Genomic DNA, 25,492 nt, shown 5'->3' on the forward strand with positions numbered 1-25,492 from the left:
TGTTGATCTTTTCTAAGGTGACTGTACTGACTGGTATTGTTTCAAATAAAAACAGTTAAAACAAGTGATTGACTTGTAAAAGAGTTGACTGTCATTTAGTGTTTAATTCTTCTTTTGCTAAATCATTTTTGTTATATTAACTTTTATTTGTGACACTTTAGTAGGTGGAAGCCTGAGGGAGAAAATGTTATAGTTCTTTCACAATTCATTAGTTCGTGGATGTTTCTGTTATGTTGTTTCCACTCTGAATGACTCATACGTTAAATGAACAGGCCAGCCTAAAGGCATGCCCTCAATATTGCAGCCCACAGTGAAACTTGATGCCATTACATATAAAAATGTGGAATATCCTCATACCCGTTTGAATCCTTGAGAAGTTTTGTGCATATTGGATGTGTGTGCTATCAATTACTTACTCAATGTACGTTCTTTTAAAAAGCTGTGTTGTACCATGTCTGATTGCTCTTTTTCACATCGATGATTTGCTGAGTTTGTAGGCTACAGCTGTCTTGTGAGCCTAAGTTGGAACTGAAAAACAGTGATTTTTTTTTTTATAAAGTGGCACAGTCTCAGTGTATTCATTTCTGCACTATTTGATGAGAGACTATAGAAGTATCTGCTTTGCATTGCCACCTGTGTATTTTTGTAATGATTTAGACATTCAGAAATGCTTTTATTTTGTAAGTTGATGGCACAGATCTAACGCTCTCCATATTGTGAAAAAACTAATTAGAGTGAACCAGTTGGCCTCTGGTTATCTTAGCTCTCCTTGAATTTTGGCTTTTTTACCAATTTAATTTTTCCTTGTTTCATAAAAACGTCACAGACAAAACAGATTTACCTATTGACAACATGTCACACAAATTATCACATATTACAGAAGCTTCATACTGGAACACTGCAAGAAGCAGGTTGAAAACTGGCCTGGGATTCCGGTCCTACATTTCTTTAGTATCTGTAATATGGAGACAGATGTGTACTCACAGCAGCAAGATGAGAGGAAAGGTTTTGAAATGTAAGTGAAGTACATTTTTTCCGATATTTTTTTAAATCTTTGGGATTTTATTTTTTTCCATGTGCTGTACAGTAGCATTAACTATAATAGTGCGGGGAAGATGTTTTAAGATTTGGTTTTATTTCTTATTACCCTACTCTGATTTTGATTGGCAATAAATTAAACGAATTTCCCCAAGTCGAGTCTGTTTTGCCCGTGACGGTAATTGGTGAGTGATCTCTCCCCGTCCTTATCTCAACCCACGAGCCTTTCGTCGTATTTTTCTCCCCTGTCTAGCTGAGGAGGGGGGTGATAGAGCGGCTTGGTGGGCACCTGGCGTCCAGCCAGGGTCAAACCACCACAGTCCCCATTGATTTGTATATTGAAAATACGTACATAGCTCCAGAATATTTGTTCTCTGGATGAGAGACCTGTGGTTTTAATAAGAATAAGAGATTGCTGCGACAGAATAGATAAACATCATGAGTCAGGTACTTTGGCTTTTAAATAATGGTCCTGTTCTATCATGCCTAATATGTAGTGGAGGAGTTTATGCCAAAGCGAACAGATACATTCATACTAGAGTGGTCTTCCCATAAATTTTTCACTTTACACTTCTCATGGCTGTACACTGGGTGTGAGTCTTTCCGTCTATCTCCCTATTCCTTTTCAAGAGGAGGTTGTTGATGCTCACCTGACTCTACTTCCACTGATGTGGAGCTGGTCTGTCCATCCCTTGTCTGGTTTGGGCTGCAAGACTATAGACACAATAATGAAAACTACGTGTAACAATTAACAAAACTGATCCCAATTTCCATAGGCAACACTGGAAGGCAATAGAAGTAGCCATTTCAATTCTGTTTCTGATTCTAGCACCCCAGACCAAGTCATCTCAGGTCACTTAAAAATGTGTCACTAAAAGAGTATAAAAGGTATAAAAATGTAACAGAATACTACTGTTTCATCTTCAAATGGTGTTGAAGTATAGGGAAGGAGAGGAAGGAGGTAGCAAAGTGAAAATAAACCTGCAATTGCTGCTCTGGCCAGGCTGGTGTGTTTGAGAGAATGGGTGTAGATGCAGAGGGCAGTTATCTCTGCCTTCCTGTAAGGCTGCATTCGCTTTTAATAAACCTAAGGTGCAACAGCAAGCCAGAAACTGGGCATGCTGGTGTATTCCACCTGCAGGTGTAAAAGGTGCCTCACCCAGGCTGCTCTTCCTGCAGTTTCCTCTGTTTCAGCCTTGCCAGGAGAGATCCTGGAATCTTACTAGCGTATGCTACAGCATGTACAGCTGCAGTCCTGCTCTCACTTTCCCGCTTGTTTCACAGCGTTTTTTCCTTTCCTGTACCGCGTGATGAAGATGCGCAGCTCTAAGGTTAAGTTTAGGGGCTGGGTTTTGAGAGTTTCTTATAAGCACAGGCAGGGTTGATGTCAGGCGCTGAAGGTACTGACCTTTTCCTTCTCTTGTTGAATCCTTTAGTCCTTTTCTTCTGGGGCGGTGGTTTCGGCCGTGGCTGTGCACAGCTCTGCCAGTCACCCAGCCCACGGGGGTGTTGCACGTGAGCGCGTTCAAGCGGCCTCAGGGTCTTTACGTGAGATCAGTACTCGAGTCAAATGTTGCCTTGGGCCAGCTGGCAGCGCGATCAGAAAACTGCCTCCGTTGGGATGATCAGGGCATCGCCTCGGTGACTCCAGCCACCGGAGGCAGCAGCAGCAGCGCTGGCCGGGGCCGCAGCACGGCGGGGCAGGAGGCGAGAGGCCCCTGCCTGGCCTCGGCCGCCACCGGGCTCGGCGGCACTAGGACCCGGGCGGCTCCTCCGGGGGAGACGCCGCCGCCCGGAGCCAGCCGGGGCCGCAGCAGCTGGGGCCGCGGCGGCGCGCGGACCTTTGCCCGCCGCGCCAGCTGCCGCCTGCGGGGCGGGCGGCGCGCCCGCTCCCCATTGGCTGTCCGCCGCACGGTGCGCCCTGCGCGCGCTGGGCTCTGCCGCCCGGGCCGCCGCCGCGGGGCGGGCGCCGCTGGCTGCTCCCTGCGCGCCAGGCTGGGCCTCGCCCTCTTCGCAGCCAGCGCGACCTTTGCCGCCGTGATAAGTCCGGTGCGCCGCCGTCTCCTGTCTTCCTCTCCCGCCTCCTCGTCTCCGCTCAGGCGGCAGGCTCGGTGGTGCTGCTGCTGTGGCTTTCCGCGCTGCCGAGGGCTAGGTTAGCCGTTCTCCGTAGTGTAGCCTGGTTTAGCTGTAAGCTTTTTGGACCTAGAGCCGTCTTTCGCCGTGTGTTTGAACTCTGCTTTCAACAAATGTGCTTGGGATGCGCGTGTGTTACTGTAATGTTTCTGCTGATATCGTCGTCGTACTTTTTTCTAATGCAGATGAGAGCGCGCTGTGAGTTGTTTGGTGCTGGGAACATGCCTTTCTGTGTAATTCTGGGCCACACACTGGAATGGAGGCACGCTCCTGCCTAGAGCTTTTGTTACCTTGGAAAATGATACGTAAATAATTATAGGTGAAAACATTTAAAATACCAAGAAATATTTTGTTCGTTTCAGGACAGTAATTTGCACAACATACAGACCAAATGATAAGCACAATCTGAAAGTTTACCATGTGAGTGGAAGTAATTTTATTGCTTTGTTTATGTCCGTTTTCTTTTGTGCATATATAGCATAAACATACATCTTCCTTTAATGGATATACAGTGGAGTGTGGCAAATGTTCATGTTCAAAAATATGCTTTGGCTAATATTAAAGTATCTTCTGCTTAATGCCTACATGATATTCACACTACAAGACAGGTGTTCTGCTCTTACAGTAACTACTATGTATCGTGCTGAACTCTTTGCTGTTTAATATTTAAAACAAGACGTTAATAAGAGAGTTCTGAGCATTAAATTAGAATTTAAGTGGAGCAGAAGCTGATATATTATCTGACTCTTGGCTTCTCTAAGTGCCTGTCACAAAGTAATGGCTCTCTTAAACTGTACATTAATCATCAACAAGAAGTTCAGAAATACCTGTTTCAGTCCAAAACCTTTTATTACCACAAAAATAGCTTTCATATTATTGGAATGAGCAAAGAAATGTCTTTAACAAGAAATTCCTTCACATGTAAATGAAGTTCGTTTACACCTTCTCCCAGAGGAGTTTAGTTTATTGCAATTGCCCACCCTCTACTTAAAAGGAAAAAAGTGCGTGGGGCGACTTTGCAGGTAAACGTACAGTGAAGTAAATTTCAAGTTATTTATATTCAGTACATATTTTCAAGCATATAATAAAATAGGCTTAGAAAAGTAAAATGTCCCTTTTATTTTAGAAAGTGATCAATATTTGCCAATGGGATGTGTTATTAAAATGATCATAGGCAAAAGCTATACAACTAAAAGATAAATCTGGCAAGCGACAATTCTTTTACTCACAAATTCACAGCCTGTGTCATCTGCAAAACAGAGTAAGTTAAACAAAGGGAATAAATGTTATGTTCCGATTTCCTGGTGGTAAATGGTCTGCTGCTTTTGGAACATAGATGAAAGGTATGCTGCTTTTTGGATTCAGAAATTTGGAAATAATGCCTTTCTGCAACCTGTTGGCTTGCTTTTATGCCAGACAGCTTTTCTGTCATTGCGGACAGTAAGGTCTTCTCAGGCCTACAGCCCTACATTGACTGAAATTCCCTTCTCTACCAGAACCAGTACCCTTGCCTACATTCAAGTGTCACTGCACAAAGTTTATGTAGCTATTTAAATTTCTCAGTTTCTCTCGTGCGGGTACCAGCTGCATTCTCTTTCTCCAAGAAAGAGTTCCCAGGCGATCTTTTTGGTTCTTTGTGCTGCCTATATTATTGACCTTTTGAGTCTTCATTCGTACCCTCTATTGTACTGCGTACCCTCTATTGTACTGCGTGTTGCTTCAGCCATTTATTTCTGCCCTGTTTACCTGACCCAGCCACTGACTAAACCGTGAAGTCCCATCCTTGCGTTGGCAGTACTGGCAGCCTCTCCTCCCTGCTCCCCCACTATCCCCCACCCCCAGACATTATTATATTCTCTTTACCTTCCCAGACACAGTGGAAAAAACTCAAAATATATGAAGCCCCATCCTTCTGCTCTCTTTCATTTTTTTCCTTTCCCATCTTAATAAAATTAACACTCTTTGCTCTTTGAGAAAGAATTATAATTTTCTGAATGTCTTTGTAATGACTAATACAGTGGGGCAATGTGTTTTCTAGTATGTGCTGTGACAATATGCATTTCAAACTAAAACAGGATGATCTAATCAAGATAACCGAGCAGTATAGTGGTGGCATGCTAATGAATTAGTACTTAAGCTATTTCTAGCTCCCCTGTTTGTGGGTGATCAGTAAATAGTCACTTTTCAGGTGTTTTTTAGCAAGATCTGTGATGAGAATCCTTGTTAAAACAATCCTTTTAAAAAAAATTGGTAAGGGGAAAAATGCTCAATTTCAGGTCTTCGAAAAATAAACTTCTAAGAAACTGGCTGTGATTGGAAATCAGGAAAAATACATTTTAGGTAGAACCCACAGTGATGGAGAAAATGAGTTTATAATCATGCTGATTTTCATTTTTCATGTATTTGCCTATATTGCTTACATAAGAGCTTAAAGTGTCCAAACTTCAGTTGTTTCAACATCTTCTATCACTATACTGTTGATAATGAGCTATTAATAGCAGTTCATGCAAACTGTAAGAAAAGTTAGTGTGAGATTGTGAATAAAAGTTCAATAATGAAATCAACTTGCTATTCCTTTTTTGAAATTGATATTTTTACATAGGAGTTATCACATTGGCTTAAACCATAATACATTTTCCTGTTTCACTAGTAAATACATCCTGATGCTTCAGCTGATGTTAACTCCAAATCAGTTTCTTCCTGATTTCTTTATGTAGTAACTGGTTTGATCTATACTAGTGTTGATAGAGGCATTGTATTTGCATTAATAACTGAATTTCCTTGATAATCAACATCAATAAATTACATATGACTTGAAAAACATTTCTTCTGATCAGTTTTGAATTTTCCACACTTTGGATGTTTCTGGGTATTTTTTTCTTGCGTTATAAGATAGCAAGCATAGAAATGTCTGATCAGAGCATTTATTATTTCTTGTGTCCACTCATAACACACTTGATTTTAAACTTGCCAGTTTCTCTTCATATAATATTTTCAACGCTTGTCATTGTTCACATTTGAACTCTTTCCAGTTCTTTAGTACCCTTTTGGAGATCCTCATGTGTTTTTTTCTGGTAAGGTCACAGCATTGATTTTTGTAATCCTATTACACTGGCTTTCTTCTAATTCTCTTCCATTGTTTAAGCAGCCTGCTTTTTGTTTTGGTTTGGTTTGGTTTTTTGAGCGTAGCGGCATATTGAGCAGAGATTTTCACTGAACTGCTGAAGTGGTGCCTTAGTTCCTTCCTGAGGCCAAGGGATCTGGTGTTCTTTCCCATGACGGCTTAACTGATCTAATGAACAACTTCCATTAAACAGAGGCAGTCCTACCACCTCCCTTGCACCTGACACTGGCATTCATCGCCCCAGTGATCCAGCTCATGGAAGTACACCGTTAAAAAAGCAATCCTAGTCTTACCAATAGAGAGCTGATTTTTCTCTTGGTTTGCACCCTGAGCAGGCTTACCAGTGATGGCTGCGGCTGCTGTTGCAAGGAAAATAGAGGAGCACGTGGCAAAGGAAGGAGGAGGTAGAAGTATGAAACGTATCCTTTGTGCAGCGATCTGCATCAGATCAGTTTAACTAACATAAAACTATGCAGAGAGTTGTAACAGAAGTATTAAGATTGGTATGAATGCAGGATGGATGGAAATGTGTGCGTAAGCATAAGGAGAAAGAGTGAAACAAAGAGTTAAAGAAATGGCCTGTACCGATAACGAAGGACACCGTTTCCAGGACACCATTCCCAGCAGTATCTGTGTGCCACAGCACAGATGACTTGCCAGCAGAAGACCTTCCATCCTAACAGTAGGAGGATGGCAACAAGGTTGTGTATATCATATACACCGTTGTTTTTCCTGTTAGCCGAACAGGAGAAGAGACTGCAGGCATGCATTTCAGACCTGTATTACAAATGAGGGAAAAAAAGACAATGGGCAGCAATATGGCCTAAGATTTATGGAAGGCGAGGTATGCAAGATCTTGAGGCAAAGGACTATCTTGTCACAGCTGATGATTCCTGAAGGATATCCTAAAGGATCTGCTCAAATACTAGTTTTTTATTGCTAATTAAGAACAACTCCTGAAATGGGGTGAGGACTTAATAGCTGATGGCCCTTGTGCTCTTGTTTTTCTCATAAGTTATCCTGGCCAGACCATTTGGACAGATCAGTCTTGGTGCTTGTGAGTAAATGAGCGTAAGAGTATGAGTGAATTAAATCTATGGGAGAATAAATGTCAGTGGGTAACATCCACTTACCTGGAGATTTTGTAGGTAACTTATCTTCCCCTTGCCTAACATACTCAGTTTTATTACATCGAGTTTCCTGCAGTTGCGCCTTTAATTTGAAACCTCATAACTGTTTTCTCTTGGGTTTATTTTTGTATGTGTTTGTTGTCTATCATCAATTAAACTTGATTTGGCATTTTTGAGGCCCACTTATTTATTTTGGTTAGATTAACAGTTTTCCATGATTCCGAGTAACCTAAATAACTGCAGATTTTGTGCCATGGTACTCAGTCACTCCAGTTTCTGGATAATTAACAACTAAACCATAACATAGGACCAAATCCATTGTTTAGAGACATTTTGCAGTTAACTCTTTGCCATTAATGAAATTTATTATAATTAAATCAATCATTTAATCCAATATTTTGCCTTGTTTATTCTCATCAGGTTTTGATCTATGACTATGTGTGTCTTAGGTGTTTTTTTTTGTTTGCTTCAGGCGGAATTCTTCTCTTACTTTAGGCTTTGAAAGAACTTATTTTCCGTTACCTGCATGAATAGATCCAGAGCAAGAACTAGACCATCAGCAGTAGTAGTTGTTCTATTCTATTTCTTTTGTACATGATGCCTGGTATGACTTTTGCTTATTGTTTGTACTAGGATTAGATTTCCAAATTTGTGTGAGACTCCTATTTGATTCAAATAACTTCTTGAAGCTCATTGCTTCTTCCTAATGTTTTATTATCTTTTTCCCAGAAATAAGCATGTTTTTGGCGACTCAGAGATTTTCTTAGCATGTAAGATGTATCTGGGGGTTTTGCTTCCTTATTTTGGGCTTTAGGGACCTTCGTCATGTTACTGAAATTTCCTTTTTAATAGGGTATATTTAAAGTTCAATAAGTTTAACAGGGAGAAGCATGTGTTGTGGGGCATGAACTCTTTGCATATATGCAGGGGCTCCTTATATTTCTTATTTTTACCTTATCAGTCCTACATTCTACCATTTTCCCATTGATTGTTTCAGAAAATAGCTTATGACATCTGTCACACACATGACAAAGGTTTCCATGGTTTGTTTCCCCCACCCTGCTTTCTCTGCCAAAAATTCTGCAAGCATCCTGGATCCACCTTCCCATCACTCTTATTCTCCCTTCTCTTTCACTGTGTTGAATTGTCTAGAGGATTTGCCCATCATTCAGACTGGGGAGAAAACCAACTGGTGCCAGCCATGAATACATTCCAGCTCTTTGTTATAGCATTAAGGAATTTAGAAAATAACAAAGTTAAAGTTGATGCATAGCTGTGCATCTTCTACCTGGCATGTGTGCATAATTCTATGATAATTACATGATCAGATACTGTTTAATAAAATACTGTATAGCTGTAAGACTGGTTTTGCATTGCTATAAAATAGTGTTATTTGGGCGTTGAAGTTCCTGTGATGCTAGGCACCACACAAACACGGGCTGAGAAGATTATCTGCAATCCTAAATGTTTGCAATGTAAATACGATACAGTTGAAAAGAGAAAATATACGCAACTAAGAAGGGAAATACTAGGAATTGAGAGAGAACATTTGTACTTCAGGCATCCAACTCAAGTACCTAAGTCGAAAGACTGATCTCCCTAGGCCATTTCCACAGCTTGTCCAAAGACTCCTTCAAAGGACAGTTTGGAATAGTTTAGGAGTTCCTTCATCAAAATCGCTCTCAACAGTAGCCTCTTTCCATTTACTGTATAGGAGGATCCATCTCCTACATCCCACACTTGCCTACTTTAGATACTTAAAATTAGGTGGTGTGTATATACCTTCTTATAACACATTTTGCTTATAGGGCCTGTAGGGGATATTAGTAAGCTGAATTTCAGAGAAGGCTTTGAAGAAGAGCAATGAAGGATGTTTTCAAATATTTAAGGGAGTTTCCCTAAAGTGTAAGGTGTAGAATGGGAAAAGGTGTAAGAAGTTTGCTTGAAAATGTGTGGGTGAGAGAGGAGCTGGAAGCTGGATGCCTGATAGTGAATGACAGGTGGGAGATATGAAGGGAAGAGATACAAGAAGCATCTCTGAATTATTTTCTCAGTAAGAAGTGGGGGGGGTTTGAAAGTGTTCTAGCCAAACACGAAATAATAAACAAATCGAACCGTATGATCTAACGGTCTTTTCAGCTTTATGTTTGATGAAAATTGGCCTAGCTTCAAATGCGAGGAAACCACAGCTGGCTTCCTGACGGTGATTAAGGAACAATAGGTGTGGTGGTGATAAGCGAGGAAGGGCCTTGAAAGTGAAGACAAGTAACAGATATTAGAGAAGTCAGGGAGAGCTGTGGAGGCAGTGACGTGTTCTCCAAGTGATCGACTAGGAAAAGAGTCTTCGCAGCAGTTTTCTGAATGAATGCAAGTGAGATTAGGCTGCGTTTCTCAAAAGCAGAGAGAAAAATGTTGCTGAATCAAAATGCGATGATGATGATGACCTGATTGAATGCTTCAGTTGATCGGAAGAATTAAGAAAAATACCATCTTGGAAATGTTGCACTGAAAGTATCTGCGAATTATGAATATGAATCTTAGGATTTGGAGTAAATTTGGGGCCTAAGGTGATGCTAGAGTTATGTGTCTGAGCAGTAGGCAGGATGATGGTGTAGCTGTGCAGCTTTGTGTGTGTCACCAGCAATTAAGTCATTCATATGAAAACCTTAAAGATCTGTCTTCAAATATAATTGTATTGTTTGTTATTTGGAGTTCTTCACTCCTACGATTGCTTCCCACGTAATATTGTTTAGAACATTTCCTCACCTGCCACCAAGGACTGGACATTAATTGTTCAGTTTGATTTGTTATGTCGCTGTGGGGTGGCTAGCATGAAAAGGTGTGTTTTGCATTTGCTGGAAAGGCACTGATCTTTTCATTTGGTTTATAGTAATAACGAACACCGGGTACAGTAATTTCTTTACAATTAAATTATTAAGTCAAGCCTTCTAATAACTATACTCCATAGTACTTCAGTAATAAAATTAATTGATTCAGTTCCTTATTCTGGTCCTGCCTGATGATGTAAGAATTCTCCCCAGCAGGAGGAAGTTTTCAGTTTGCTTGAGGCTTTTATAGTCAGGTCCTGTACCAGCCGCAGTCATCCTTTCCTTCCCCCTTCAGCACGTCCCAGAACTCACAGGTTGAGCAGGGGGACCGGAGAAAGGGCAGAGGAAATAACATCTGCTCTTGGCTAATTTTCCACTGGCGTATAGTCATATGGGCACGGTAGCAAACAGGTGTGAATTAGAATTGTTTCTAGGCTTTTCTCACTTAAATCAGAGATGAGGCAACTTTAGTATCAGGGAGGCATAACCTGAAGAAAGAAAACAAACAGCTTTTTATTTTCTTTCTTGTTATTTTTATAATAGATACATTTTCACCAGGTGTGGAAATACAAACTTTTAATGCATTTTTGCAACAGGAAGAAGAAAGATTGTCTTAGGTGTCCAGATTAAAATATTAAAGTATGTAGTATGCTCTGCTCTGAAGAGAAATGTAAAAATTGCCTTTACTCGAAAATGTAACTCTTTGGAAAGGAATTTGATATTAATAGCCCTTCAATAGCTTCAGGTTATTCAGAGAAAGAGCAGTGATGGCCAGGTAAGGCAGTAAATGACCTTTTGCTTGCTAAAAATTCGTGAATTCGTGAGCAAGCACACTTCATGGCATGCCAGACATCTGCGGGCAAAAAGCGCAATGTGTCTGCGGGATCCCGGTGGCTGGATGCTCGCAGCCGGTGGGGAGAGATGAGGCGGGGGCTCAGGAGTCCCTCTGCTCCCCACTGGCACGCCCGGCCCTGCGGCTGGGACCTCTGCCTGCACGCAGCGAGGCAGAGCCCTGCTGGGATGCGCTTTCTCCCCCTGCCCTGGTGTCCTTACTGAGCGGCAGCCAGGTTTTAGTCTGTAACTTCTTGAGATAAAATAACCAAAATATTACACTATTTTCTAAGTGTGGTCTTACTGGTTCTTTATCATGTACCAGTTTCTGACAGGCATGTGGTATACAAGTGGGAATTCAACATTAAAATGGAAATAAAGATTTTGATATCTATCCTAGGCTAACACCAACACTAAAAAGACAAAACCATTACCATCTCCCACAAATTTTGGAAATCTGTCTTGCATTATCTGTGAGTTTCCTCATATATAAGTAGTCTAAGTAAAGACAGTGTCACATCTCGGCAAAAAGGGTGTCTTAATATCCACGTGCATAGTGCATAGAAAACTTTGTGTATAGTATTTTTTTTCCACCTAGAAATAATAACAATTTGAGTCCTTACCTCTCCATCAGCGCTATAGACAAATCAACATCTCTTTCAGTGAATTTCAGGTGTTCATGTCCTCGCTTATCTTGGAATAATTTTTAAACTTATTAATTTATTTCATATAAAGGATCTTGCTGCGTCTTAAGCCATCAAGTAGGAGAAGTAAAAGTAACCAGACAGTTGATTCTCCTGAACATTTTTTTTTTTTTGACAGAAAATTTGTTTATATTGATTTGTCTGGTTACATGCTGATCTCTGAAGGCATAACTCTACTATAGTAAAGGGAAGAATGGTATCATACTCCTGGACAACCTCATACTATCTTTGGTCTGGCTATGTCAGAGAGGTAGTACCGGTGAAGGTGCCAGGTGCAGCAGAAGGCATGGACCTCTTCCTGGGCTGGATGATAAGTGCTGCTGCTGAAGTTCAGATGACACGATACTCCATGGTGTAGCCCGTGGGTCTGTGTGCCTGTTCCGCCATAAACCTGATACTCCTGTAGTGTATTCACTGCTGCTGTTGCACGTTCCTATTGTATTAAAGCATGTATTTCGGTAGGCAAACTTCCTTACAAAGTAGGCATTTTTTTGAGACAGTACATTTTCTCATTGGCAATTGTGTATGATAGTAGGTGTATGCTACCATGAGCCTTTATTAGTATGTTAGGGAGAAACATCAGCATAAAAAGTGACTTCATCTAACACACTGCCAAGCTAGAACTTCTCACAACCTTCAGATGGGCAAAACAGTGAATGTTTTTATAGAAATAATATTACTTTCTGTCAGTTTTACAGTGTTTTAAAATATGGTAAGATTATCTCATTTTAGTTTTTGTCACCATGTTACTAAGAGGCTAAAAATTTACATGTCTAGAAATGAAGAGTTGATGAAGATAAAAATACCGCCTTTATTGATTTTAGACTACTCTATTTAAAATAATAAAACAAATTATATAGAAATATGAAAAATCAGCAGCACACAGGAGGTGAGCAAACGCACTGCAGGTACTCGTGTTTGCCTGAAGGGGAATATGCTGGGATCAATTAATGCTGTATAAACCTCTTGATGTAAGATATCACTGTAGCCTTTTCCTGTAGCTGCAGCGTTTTGTGGTAAAAATGTGAGTCTTGTAATGGTCTAGACACTCAGATTATTTTTCTGGGTCTAGTTTGGTGTCTCTCTAATTGGAGTTGTGCACTATGGTACCTGATTTCATCCTTTTTCTGTTTACATATTTAGGCCCTAATCCTGCCACTGGATTTGCTCAAATGGACCTCAATAGCCATGGGGCCTGACTGAGTTAATGGGACTCTGGATGACTGCAAGTTTCTACTCTGAAGATTTGATTGTAGGCCCGAACCTAAATTTCTATTTTATTCCCCTGCCTATTTGCTTCTAATTCATGAAAATTATCCTACAAAACGGTATTGTCTTTGAGTCTCATGCACATCTACTTTAGTAGCATTCAGACACGTAGGCTTGGGATGTTGTCAGTCATGATTAAAATATTTCTGTTGTCATGTGCCAAAACCTCATGATTGCCGTGATTATTGTGTTATATTTTTACATTCAATGGCTTCCTACCTATAATGGAGGAGATCATCACCTGTGTTTTCAATCGTTGTGGTATTTCTCTTAACTCAGATTTTGAAGTCAGAGTAACTGTTGGAACTTTATTAAGGTCATTTTTAAAGATGTTGGTAAATTTGGTTTGTATTTGTTGCACATAAAGTACATCTATTTTATTTCATTTTTCAATGTGCTATTTTCTTAGTAGCCTACTATTACTGAAAGCTTTCAATATGATGATACACTGTGATATAGACCAATAAAATAAGTAGGAAGAGGCATTAACTTTTACTAGCTCTCCTGTTGCTTTTGTATTTCTGTGGCTGTGGTTATATGACATGAGAGTGAGGATATTTTTATTTTTGTGAACCAGAGTATATCTTTTGTTTACACTGAGTGTTGTTCCCTGTCCTGTTCCATATGACTATGTTGCAGTTTCACTGAGTACTAAAGTTAAATAGCCCTGATAGAAGCTGGAAGGGACTTTGTGAAATTACCTTAAAAATAGAGTTTGAGGGGAAAAATGGATATGCTCCATCTCTATGCATGTTAGTATTTATATTGTATAGACTTTTTAAAGCAAGTATGTAGCAATATAGGATAATTAACAGATGAAAAGATCCAAAACTTTCTCTGTATATAGGGAATCAGAAATACCTTCCTTTTTTTCTTTGTGGGCTTATTACAATGATCTCCAAGAGCTTCGCAGTATTTGATGAATTTTTTGCGTATTCACAGAACAGCAGAAAAGCACCGTTGTCCTGTTTGACCAAGGAGAAAATAGAGCCACTCGTTCAGTCAGTAGTAAAGTCAATGATATTAATTGGGTTCTCCTGCCTTTTAACCTTGTGCCTCCAGGTCCATTTCTCCCTCAAAAGCCAAAGCTTCCATTATAATCAACTGCTTTGCATTTCGACGTGAAAGGCCCAAGGTGTTTCGGTTTGGACTCCCAGAAAATCAGGAAGACAAGGTTGGTGGCCATCTGCCAAGGTGCTCGGTCTGACTCGCTCCTCATTCACAGAAGCCGATGGCAAAGGCAGAGGCAGAACTGAGTGTTCCTGTGTGGCGTTCAACTGCCTTAACCACATGCCCATTGCTCTCTTCCTGTAGTTGTCTGTCTTGTTCTCTGCACAACTTCTAGAGCAAACACATATACCAACCTATAAATAATCTAATTCGATACACAACCCTGATTCATTTCCTGAGCAGCGTGTGTCCTGCACACACAAGGCAGCCGCGGTCCTGTGGAAGAGTTTAGTAGAGTAGATGAGGCCAAATATTAAGGGTCTTAAGTATTTAAACTTTGCAATGAAATAACATTATTTTAATGTAGCTTGTTACAGCTCTAGCTTCGGGTATTTTTAACAAGGAACAAGAAAAAATGAATGCTTTTAGATCTGGTTGTAACCATTTCCCTGTCTAGCATCCAAACGTGAATATTCAGCTCAGTGAAATACAGAACATCAGCTGGTAGGAAGAGCTGGCCACCTCTAGGGAGGAAGGGAAGGAAGAAGGCTGGGTAGGAAACGCCATGGGTATACCCGGTTTGCCTTCAGTCTCAGGGTCCATTTGTGGAGAGTTTACCCTAGCTTTTGTTTTCTCTTCAGCATTTCTAGCCCAAGAAATGAGCTCCTCCGGGGTTTCTCAGTGCAGTAAATGTTGGGGGTGTGTGGTGGCTATAGGCTGCTAATAGGGTAAATAAAGAAATGGAAATCAAAGGTGGGATTTTTTCCTGTCCATGTTTTTCTGCTGGAAAATAAGAAGAGGCACTTCTCAAGTCTCCCAGTTTTCTCCCAGATGAATTTCAGGGGCAATCCATATGATTCTTGATCTTAAAAATATGTAGCAAAAACTTTTATAATAGAAAAATATTGCTCTCAGCTTCCCCCTTTAACCTTCTTCTCAGTCAAACTGTAGCGGCCTGTTGTGTTTGCAAGCTACCAAGGATGGTGTGTAGACTCCAGTGCCAGAGCAGTGATGTTGGGAATCACAAGCTCATCTCTTTATCTTTTATGTTAGACTTGATTAGGATGATAGGTTTTTTTCAGAGTAATCTTGCCAGGCTATGGGCTAGGTTTCAGTTTTTGTTAATGTTTGGTGACCAGACTAGTGATTTGCTGTGAGGAAAACAAAGAAATGTTCGTGCTTTGCTTTTACATGTTTTTCTCTGGGTTATGCAGTCTTTTCCCACAAGTAATGCAGCAAATTCAGATGTCCTGTAAACAGCGTGGGAGATGGTACTGATATATATGGGTAGTTAGGAAAATTTTGGTCAAGCCATTCACTGAAATTCATAAAAATCAAAACACTTGCAAAAGTACATCAGTTCCACTGGCATTTTGTTGTAAAGAAAAAATGAAACCCCTGCTTTTAACACTTTTTTTTTTTTTAATAAGGATCATTTTTCAAAGTTTCACAGCTGTAGAGAAGTTGTGGGAGCAGGAAGAATCAGTCTTGATAGGGCAGAATCACCTTAAGCCAGTATCTCAACTCAACACTTTGTATCGTGAAACCATGGCCTGAAACTGCTGCCTGTCAGATCAGATAATATTATCATTGATTTGTTATGTTACTTCATCTTATGCATTGTTTGTAACCTTTTGGCAGGGATTGTTTTTTCTTTTCTGGGGTTTTTTTTTGTTTTGGCGTTTTTGGGGGTTGGTTGGTGGTGGTTTTTTTTTTTTTTTTTACCAGCACCTAGTGTGAGGGAGTCCTAATCCATGACTTGGCTTCCAGGTACTAGGATAATACAAGTAGTAATCATGCCTGCTGCTAAAAATTTTCTACCTTATTTCCATTTGCATTTGTTTGCCTTCAGCTTCCAGTCATTGATTCTTGTTATGCCTTTCTCTGATGGATTAAAGAGCTCTTTAGTCCTCACTATTTTCTACCTAGGAAGGTGCTTTTACCCTGTAATCAAGTTACTTCTCAATCTTTTTTTTTTTTTTTTTTTAAAAGCTAAACAAATTGAGCTTTTTATGGTTCTCATTATTTTTTCACATTCTCGTATGACTTTTGTGGCTCTTTTCTATTCCTTCTCTATTTTTTCTATTAAAAAAGAGACACAGAACTGTATTTTACTAGTCACATACACAGAAGTAAAATTACTTCACTAGTTACTCCTGTGTTAGTATGGTCAGAAATTAATGTTTTTGCAAGGTCAGATAAAATAAACATCTATTTAATATGACTTCAACACATTTGAGTATGTAATTATTAGACAACAGAAAAGGATGGATCATTTTAAAAACATTTAAATGCTTCATAAACTTCAAAAGATCTATCAAATCAGCAAGAGTGGGTGTGCAGGAGGGGTTGCAAAAGTATTCGTATTTGTGTTGAGGTTTTTAAGGAGATAGAAGTGAAATAAAAATACTAATCTTAATTGTGAAGCAACAATAATACATCAAAACCTTAAGTGCTATGGAAAACACAGTAAACGTGCTTGCCAAAATTTTGTAGGATTGAATGCGAAACCTATGTTAGTAACAGACTATCTGGGCTACTGAAAATAGAGACTGTGAATGGATGTGAAAACATGCATCCCTTACATCCATTTAATCCCATAAGTAGCCACTTGCTTACATTTGGAAACCCTAGAACAGTTATGTGATCTGTTATGCTGTAAGAGAATAAATAACATAGTATTAAGAATTTATTTTGTTATACAAGCTATCTCCATTAAGTCATATAACAATTCAAACAATCAAAATCCACAGCTTCAAAGAGGCTATTGAAAGTTTTACTGCTTCAGTATTTCTTACCAAAGGAGTGACTACTCATTTTGATTTTTATCCATGCTTTAGGAAAACGTTGAGTTAAATTTACCCTGAGGAGACTAATCAGATCCCTGCCTGGTCAAAGCATCTCGGCCTACCCAATGACTTTTATGCATATCAGCATCGAAACTGAATCTGCACTCCCAGATCCACGCTTACCTGTCATGGAAACCATCAGATTTTCATGAAATTGAACTACAGACTGTTTAAACTCCCAGCACTGCAGATCAGTTTAATGCAAGTTTGTCTAATGTTGTGTCTTACACAAATTTGAGATCATCACGTTGACTTTCTGTCTGAACTCTTGCTTTTTGACTTCTAAAAGAAGTTGCCTTTCCTTTGTGGCAACATTCCCTCAGTGAAACTTGGGGCATATTCAATAAGGAGTTTAATCTGTTTCAACAAAATTGAAGTTCATGGAAACACGGTAAATAAGAAAAAAAGGAGAATTAAAATAATGTAAAAGACTTAAAATCCTCTAAAACTCCTGAAAAAGGAGTAAAGGCGAATAAGGACAGAGTATAAAGTCAAATGGCCTCTAGTTAAGAAAGTACTGATCTAAATAGATTTAGACTACAAATGTGTGTTAATGAAAAAATTAATGCTAAGATTTTGGTAGCACAGGGTGACTTGGGGTAGAAGTTGTCCCCCTGCGATGATGAGGTCACCGAGCCCTTTTGAAAACAACTACCTGTTGTTGGAAAGAGATGAGAGAAGTGGGCATTCCCTTGAACGCCTTTTGGTATCACAGGTTTAGTCAATATAAAATATGTCATTTCTTACATCCTAGGTTGCCTCAGTTTCTTCTCCTGAATCTCCCAAGTCCTGGAATAGAACCCTTAAATAAAGGGAGATGATGGCTCTGGGAAAGAAGATGGTAGAAGAAACAGGATCATTATGATAGAAGCTGGAGACAGTCTTCATAAGAATACTAGCATGACTTCATTTCTTTGAATGACCATGTAAGAGGTGATCCTCCTTCCTGAACGAGTAATAAATTGGGACAGCGGTATGTAATGGTAGGTGTTTGACCAATGCAGCACCCACTGGAGTATAATATATACTGGATAGCCATTCTGGGGGTGAGGGGAGAAGGGTGGTGGCTCAAAAATCACTTTATCATTAAGTAATGCTACTGGTGAGTATTTGGTGAGCAGATACAGCTGCCACAGTGCATTTTCTAGCTTATCTTTGCACAGAAGTATGGGGAAAAGGAGAGAAAGGGGACAGAAAGGAGAGGGGTGGAGAAAGGATAACAGTTTTTTGAAGCTGCTTCTGCTCTTCCAGGATATGTTCTTTGCCCTCCTTAAGTCATTCACTCTGATAACTTGTAGTACTTGTAATCTCCCGTGAGCACCATATCTCTTTGGGAAGTTAGCAAGTTAATGAAGTTGCTGAAGATGTGGACAATTCCCTGAATGAATGAGAAACACTCAATTATCTACCATTGCATTGTAAGGGATGAGACGGACACTACTCAGTGACAACCATATACACTTGGCTATATTCAGCGAAAGGACAAGACTGTCCTGTCAAACTATGCAAATTCCTTTTTGAGCCGCAAGCTAATGATTATGTCCTCCAGCAGTTCCTGTAACTGCTTGTATGCAGCGTAGACATCATGGTAGATCTTGTGTAGTTACCAGATAGTGATGTGTGCTGCATCCTCTATTTCTTTGGATATCAGCATCCCATAAATTCACATTATTTTCCTGTCTTGTGGCAATAATACTGTGCTAGGATTTCTTATATCAGGGACTATGTTGCTGTTAAGGTGTCTTCTGCATATTCAGAAGCAGATGGTTTAGCCTGTGTTGCAGATATGAATAGGGTCCTGTATAAAGGATGTTTGTATATTGTGTATTTTCAGAAAACATATAGATAAGGGAATAGTAGCTCTGTCCCAGCACTATACCTGGCTCAAGGAATCTTTTCAATTTAATGTGTAGGATTGAGGGCTATCTAAAGGAGTCCCAGGTGTGAGGGAGCATATCTTGTTGAATCTTCTGAGCTGGATAAAATAAGAAGGAAGGGAATCTCAGATATTTTTCATCACCTTAGGCCTGGTTGGATTCTGCCTGTTCAGGTGTAGAAGTCCAATAGTGGTGTCAGCATCAGAAGCTTACCTGCATCTAGACTGAAGTGAGGGAGGCGGAGTACTAATACCTTTAGAGGAGAGTGTCTGTGAAGGTGGAGAGCAGTGGTTTGGGTTTATTAGAAGCAGCTGATAACTCTTATCTTTGTGGTGGACTTGAGTATACAATCACATAAATGGTCTGGAGATTTTGGAGAGGAATTGAATATTTGATGCAATGTTTTCAGAAAGTTGAAGAGATAAGTGGATGTTGCACTGCATGTTGTGCTCTCAGCAAAGCAAACATCTCAACAGGTCAGTGATTTCAGAAATAGTGCAGTTCTGGAAGAACGTTTCTTGAACTCTTTTTTGCTGTTGAAGCTGAACACAGTTCCCATCTGTCTGAAACTCTGCATTGAGAGCTCCACAGAGGCACTTAAAGAAGTTATGTACTTATACATAAGGAATAAGATGCTAAGGGAATCACATGTCATAATAGTAAATAATTTCCATTACTGTTACCATGAAATGGTTACTTTCTATACACATTTTCACTGTGAAAAAATGTTAATGGCATACTGATCATCAAAAGAAAAGTCCATACTGATGTATCTTCATCAGTTTTGCCCACTTCATGAGCTGAACAGTGTAGGTATACACTTTTGCTATGGAAATATGTTTTCTTGGGTACTTTACTGTGTATCTGTTAATTCCTCAAAAAGCGTACAAATTTAAACATTATCCATTCTATGGATAAAAGCACTGTGTAAGTACTGACCCTGATTTAAGAACATAGCAGCTCTAGAAACGATGGAATTGTCTGCAGGGCTCACATGTCAACAAAAATCAGCTGGTTCGCACATGAAGCCTGGCAAGGAAATCACTGCAGCGGCACCGGTGTCATCCCAGCTCCCTGCCTGCCTCTCCCAGACCACTTCCTGTAGTCAGCCGAGGTTACCTTGTCTGGCTGCTACTTCTCCTCAGTTACCACTTACTCGCACATCTAGAGTAGCCAGCCACTCATCCACACTGAAATGGCCTTCTGAAACCCTAGATAGTGCATGCTAATAGAAGAGAGCCAGCAATATATGCAGATTACTTGACGCAATCTGAGCAAATCCAGCCAGAAAGGTAAAGCAAAGCACATTCCATGCATTGTTACTATTTGCAGCCATGCGAAGTCTCATTTCTTTGAATGGAGTCTTTCTCTTCCAGAAATTATTTTAAGGAAATATTTGAAGTATGTCCTGAAGATTTCAAATAAGACACTGGAGGAAAAAACTGGTTATAAGTCTGCATAAGTCTGCATCTAATAAGCAACTGAGAATTGTGTTCATCTGGGCTGCATACAGGCTGGCACTGCAGCCTCCGGAAAAGGGCCAGTGCTTTTTCCAAATATGCTGTGAACAACCTACCCGCTATATGGCTGGAAGTGTTCGAAAGCAACAGTGACAATCTAAATCAGCAGCAGCTCCATCATAAGTACATGTGCCCAGGTGCCCTGTCTCTGCAGATGTTTTGCTCTCGTTTTGAGCTGAAAATGTAACATTTTTTGTTGAGAAAGTCTTTCAGATCTCATTAAAAATAGCCTAATAGTAGCTTTGGATTTGACTGACAAGCTAGTTTTTGATGTGCCATTTTCACTGTAATACTCTCTTAATTTTGACCAGAAGAAACAATGATCTCGTTCCTTGGGAGGGAGGACAGAGTGACAAAATGCGGAAGTCCAGTGACAACACTGAAGCTCTTCATTGTCAAAGCGAGCTACGAAATCATCTGCCTTCCAGCCAAAACCACTGGGAGTAAGCAGTGTCCTTCACAGAAAGCAAAATTTGCAAGAGAAGGTGGTGGCATGGAACAGCAATCTTCTTGCCCCAGGAGGGGAGTGCTGTCCCGCGTCCTGTGTCTCCTGTGTCTCATGGAATTGGTGCAAGTTCCTTTTCTCACCTCTGTCAGCAACTACAGCACTCAAGTGGGCAGAGACTTTCTAAGGTCTGACTCTTTATATACTGTGGCTTCCTCGAAAATTCTGCTGGAGGAGTCTCACCAAGGTTTTTCACAATGTTATTTTGGGAGCTGAGGAGAAAGGAGTTCCCCGCTCTGCATCTATCTCTTGGTCAGGCTTCACTGCCAACCAGGTGGTCTCTGTAGTCTGTGCTCCTTTGAGATTCTCCATCCTTGTCTGTCTTTGCTAGAAGTCTTCAGTTATGAGCTACATGGGGGATGATGTGAGAGGATAATTTTAAATAAATAAAATAAAACTGTTTTCATCATTCAGCTGGAACTTTTCTGTTCCTACTCAGCAATACGCTGTTTAGAAGAACAGTTCTGTCTTTGGAGAGGCCTTTCCCTGTTATCTCTAAAGAAAATGGAAAACAAAATGATGTTTTAAAAAAAGGTTAAGAATATATAGCTGATGTTTCCATCCAAGTTCAGCTTGCCTTACATGGAAAAGAAGTTGAGCCAGAAGATTCCTTACAAACATTTCTACTAGTTTTGAAGTAAGTAGCTACAAAGGCTATTGTAAAAATTGAAGTATTTGAAAACATATATCTAATAGAAATCATAGTCTTACTCTTTCTTTGCAATATGACATCCAATCCGCGTAACTTTTCCCAAAGTATATTCTAGTTTGCAAAACACCAAAATTACTAAATAGGATTTTGAAACTTCCTGTGCAGCTACATACTTTTTTAGCCAGAGCAGTCATATGGGGCTGTTATGACCCAAATATTCCGTGGGCAAAGCCTCTGTGCATGAAGTCGAAGATGGCTTGTGTTATCCAAATTATCTCAGTGACTGCACCTGTCATGTGGAGTGTAATTTAAAACACATTTGGACTTCAGTAAGGTTTGCAGAAGAAGGCCTATTTGTAAAGTATCAGAATGGATGTGGCACAGCATGAACAAGAGAAGAAACATACACTGCTTCCGTAAAAAATGCTGCTGTCTGCAACTGATGAGCAAATTATTTTTATTTCTGTCATCAGAGCTGCAGAAGAAACCCACTGGAATATGAAAACCTGTACAGGCCTTAGCATGTAATTAGTAGAGATGAAGGAAAACCTTTACAGGAATGTGTCATGTAATCAGAACCTCCTCATCGCTCGCCTTTTACTAAATTGTTGGCTCTAGACAACAGCTGGGAATAAATGCCTTCCTTTTCCTTTCTTTCAGGTCTGGTTTTCATGGAAGAAACTGTAAAGAAGTTCAGTATGTGCAAAGCTATCAGCTCCTGCACGCTAAGCCACATAAATGCTTGTGCTTTTTAGAGTTTTCCTCTGCTCCATATTCTGTGTAAAGGTTTAAACTTTAAGACACAAACCAGCCAAAAAAAAGACTTTCCTTGAGACAGAAACATTAGTGTTCCTCACTGTTCATGTATTTTCACATGATTTCAAATAGCAGAACCGCTGTCTTCATGTGTCCATCGGCACTTCTTCACAAATGAGGCAGTTTTAGAATTAGGGTCATTACTTAGAAGGATCTTTGACTTCCATAAAGCACCCTGGCTTGCCAAACATTTGATAATTGCAATAGAAGATTTGGAATTTGTTTGCTTCTCACCAGCAACATCTTGAAAGAAGCGCCAGCTTGAGAAGGAGAAATGTTAGGAGGCAACAATCATAACCAAGCAGCAGCAACTGGCTTGGGCATTGGATCCGGAACAGAAATTACTGGACTCTGGATTAACTAAGGGGATCAGATGATAACTAATACAAATATTCTGTCAGCAGATGTGTAAAAATGTGTATGATTTGTGGGGCCTGTTCCTCAGCCATGAGGGGCCCAGTTAACTTAGGAAGACTTTGAGGAGAGATCAGTGTTCTCTTGTATGAGAGAATCGCCAGAGGGCAAGGGTAGAAAATCTGAATAACACTCAAAAGAAGCCCTGGTATAAACTTCTTGAATGATAAAGTTGCCCTGCTGGATGTTCAGATGCTTATTGGGAGGTGGTTTACATCTTGGGGGGCTGAACAGCTCTCAGCTTAATGTATCTTAATATGTGCTGCCAGCTTTCTAAACAGGAACCTATTATATCGTATATAGAACCTTATATATTACTTCCATGGGACTTAATGGTACTGTGCGCAAAAGCGTATTGAAAGAAGTAAGCCAGTGAGGAAAAAAAATGCAGTTTTTGTTTCACATCGTCCAATATGACACAAATGTCAACATGACACTGAGACCAGTCATCGATGTGTAGCACTCCGGACTGAGACTTAGCGTAGAGTGTCGCTGCACTCCATCCACTATGGTAACTCTTTCTAGCAGATCAGCATCCATGGCCTCTGCTAGGGGATCTGCTCACTTGAGAGTTACTTCGGTTGTAACAGTGTCTTATAAACATTTTAGAAATACCACCCCACTTAAAGAAGGAAGAATGACCACAAAGATTTGTCCAAGGATCATCAAACAGTAAGTCTGTGGCAAAGCCATCTCTTGCAGCCTCTTCTGTGGCTTGATTCCTAGAGACGAACTGTGCAAAGTGACCCCTTGGGTGAAGCTTCACAGGATTTTATCGTGACTCTTTTACTGATACAATTGAAATGATTCAATCCACCCAACTTGGATGCAAGCAAGTAGAGAATTGAGCCATCCCAGCATAAAACTGTCCGCATTAAGCTAGTACTAGTATAATTATATTGGTTTCTTTTTAATGACATTTGTATCTAAAGAAAGAGGAAGCTAGTCTATTGAACTTAGGCCCGGCTGCACTGGAAATTGGTACAATTATGAATTTAAGATGTGGGTTTGGGGCTTTTCTTAAACTCTCGGTATTTGTACAGCTTATCATTTGCATAAGCCTAAAGTTAATAGACTAGTATTCTCCAAGTTTCTCTCTTACTAAGAACTAAACAAGCAGAATTGGGCTGAATGAAAAGGTCCATGGAATTATTATTCTTGAATGTAGGGGCAGGTTTTGCTTGGGACCTTAAACATGACTTCCTAGGACTCACTTTTCACTGTAGTTAATGCCTGCTACTCAATGGTATCAGCAAAGAAAAGATAGACACTTTATCAATTAGTTTATTTTGTCAGATGATAATACTTAGATTTTATTATTGGTCACAAATGTTCATGTGTTAATAGTCGATTTTGGTAATCTACTTAATTATCACATTCTCTTAAAATCTCCTATCCATGAAGTTTTGGAAGGGTTGTGGTCTGTTAGATGAGGATTTGTCCTGTTTTCACGTTTAGGTGGCCTACAAAACACTAAGGATCGTATGGACCATCTCTTAATGTTACCTGCTACTCATATTGCCAGCGGTAACAACAGTTACGAGGTAAGAACAGTTTAATATGTACATCTGTGTAGCTCTCATCATTCACGTTTCTGCTACTTCAGTAAATGCACTGGTAACGCCTTTCAGGAAGGTCAGTAGTTTTGGATTTATCTCAACAGTGCTCCTCACAGCGTTGTTTGCACCAGTCGATGTAAACAGCAGAGCAGATGTAAAGGGGTATTCCTTCTGTTCCATAGTCCTCCATAGATGATTCATACAATGCAAATGACTATAAAAAAGCAAGGAGAGAAGGGGCAACAAAGGGCAGGTGAGATGTGGCCCAGACTGCCAACTTTCTGCTAGCTCAGCCCGCCTCTGCACTGGGATGCCCAGGCTGGCACTTGGGGCGTCAATCCAGGAGCGCTGAGAACTGGAGGGGCTGCCCGGCCTGCTCCTTGTCACCCAGGAAGTTATGAAGAAAGCCAAGACCTTCCAATTATTGTTCTTACAGATAATTTACTCATTTCTGGAAAAAAAAAAAAACCCACCAAACACCCCAAACTGCCACAATAGGCAGCGCGTGCAGGCAGAACCGCGCATGCTGCCGCAGCAGCAGAAGGCAGCGCCCGTGTGCCAGCCAGCGCCCTGCGACGGCTGAAGCCGGGCAAGAGGAGTCGGAAAACGCGGGCTCGCCTCTCCGAGCCCCGCTGCGCCCCGACCCCCGCGCCTCAGTTTCCGCGTCTGTGAAATGGGGCGGCGCGGCCCGTCGGGGAGGTGCCGGGCGGGGGGGGGGGGCGGCGGCGCTGCCGGGGCGGCGCGGGAGCTACCGCGGTGCCGGCGCCCTGCGCCGTGCTCCCCCCGGGGCGGCGGGGGCCGGGCGCGGGGGGGGGCCTCGGGGGCGGGGGGGCCGCGGCAGCGGCGAGCGGGGCGGCAGCGGCCCGCGCTCCTCGCAGGCGGCGGCGCGGCGCCGAGCTGCCGCCTCGGAACTCTGCATCCCGCCGCCGCCCGGCTCCCTCCACTCACTTTTATATTTGCGCGCCCTTTCAATCCTCAGTGACGTGTCCCGCGCCGCGCCCAATCGCCGGAGCTCTCTGGTCAGGACAATGGAAGGGCCTCGGCCAATCGGCGCGGCGGCTGGCTTGGCGGCA

The 25,492-nt window shown here is 41.0% G+C and overlaps 2 long non-coding RNA genes across 6 annotated transcripts in view; both read left to right on the forward strand.

Annotated features, from left to right (window-relative positions):
* The window catches only part of LOC142077747 (uncharacterized), a 41,620-nt gene extending 27,840 nt beyond the window's left edge, over nucleotides 1–13,780 (forward strand). For 4 of the 5 annotated variants that reach the window (XR_012671988.1, XR_012671990.1, XR_012671993.1 and 1 more), the window contains one exon: nucleotides 12,932–13,780. This is a non-coding gene — a long non-coding RNA (uncharacterized LOC142077747). Of the gene's footprint in view, nucleotides 1–880; nucleotides 1,016–12,931 lie in introns of all 5 variants that reach the window. The other variant, XR_012671991.1, reaches the window with a different exon arrangement.
* Nucleotides 13,781–13,956: 176 nt separating this feature from the next.
* On the forward strand, nucleotides 13,957–19,698 carry LOC142077748 (uncharacterized). The gene is made up of 4 exons (XR_012671995.1): nucleotides 13,957–14,231; nucleotides 17,068–17,467; nucleotides 17,831–18,059; nucleotides 19,430–19,698. It is a non-coding gene; the product is annotated as an uncharacterized LOC142077748 (long non-coding RNA).
* Nucleotides 19,699–25,492: the final 5,794 nt, after the last annotated feature.

The sequence above is a fragment of the Calonectris borealis genome, chromosome 1 (genome assembly GCF_964195595.1).
Source record: "Calonectris borealis chromosome 1, bCalBor7.hap1.2, whole genome shotgun sequence".
NCBI lineage: Eukaryota > Metazoa > Chordata > Aves > Procellariiformes > Procellariidae > Calonectris > Calonectris borealis.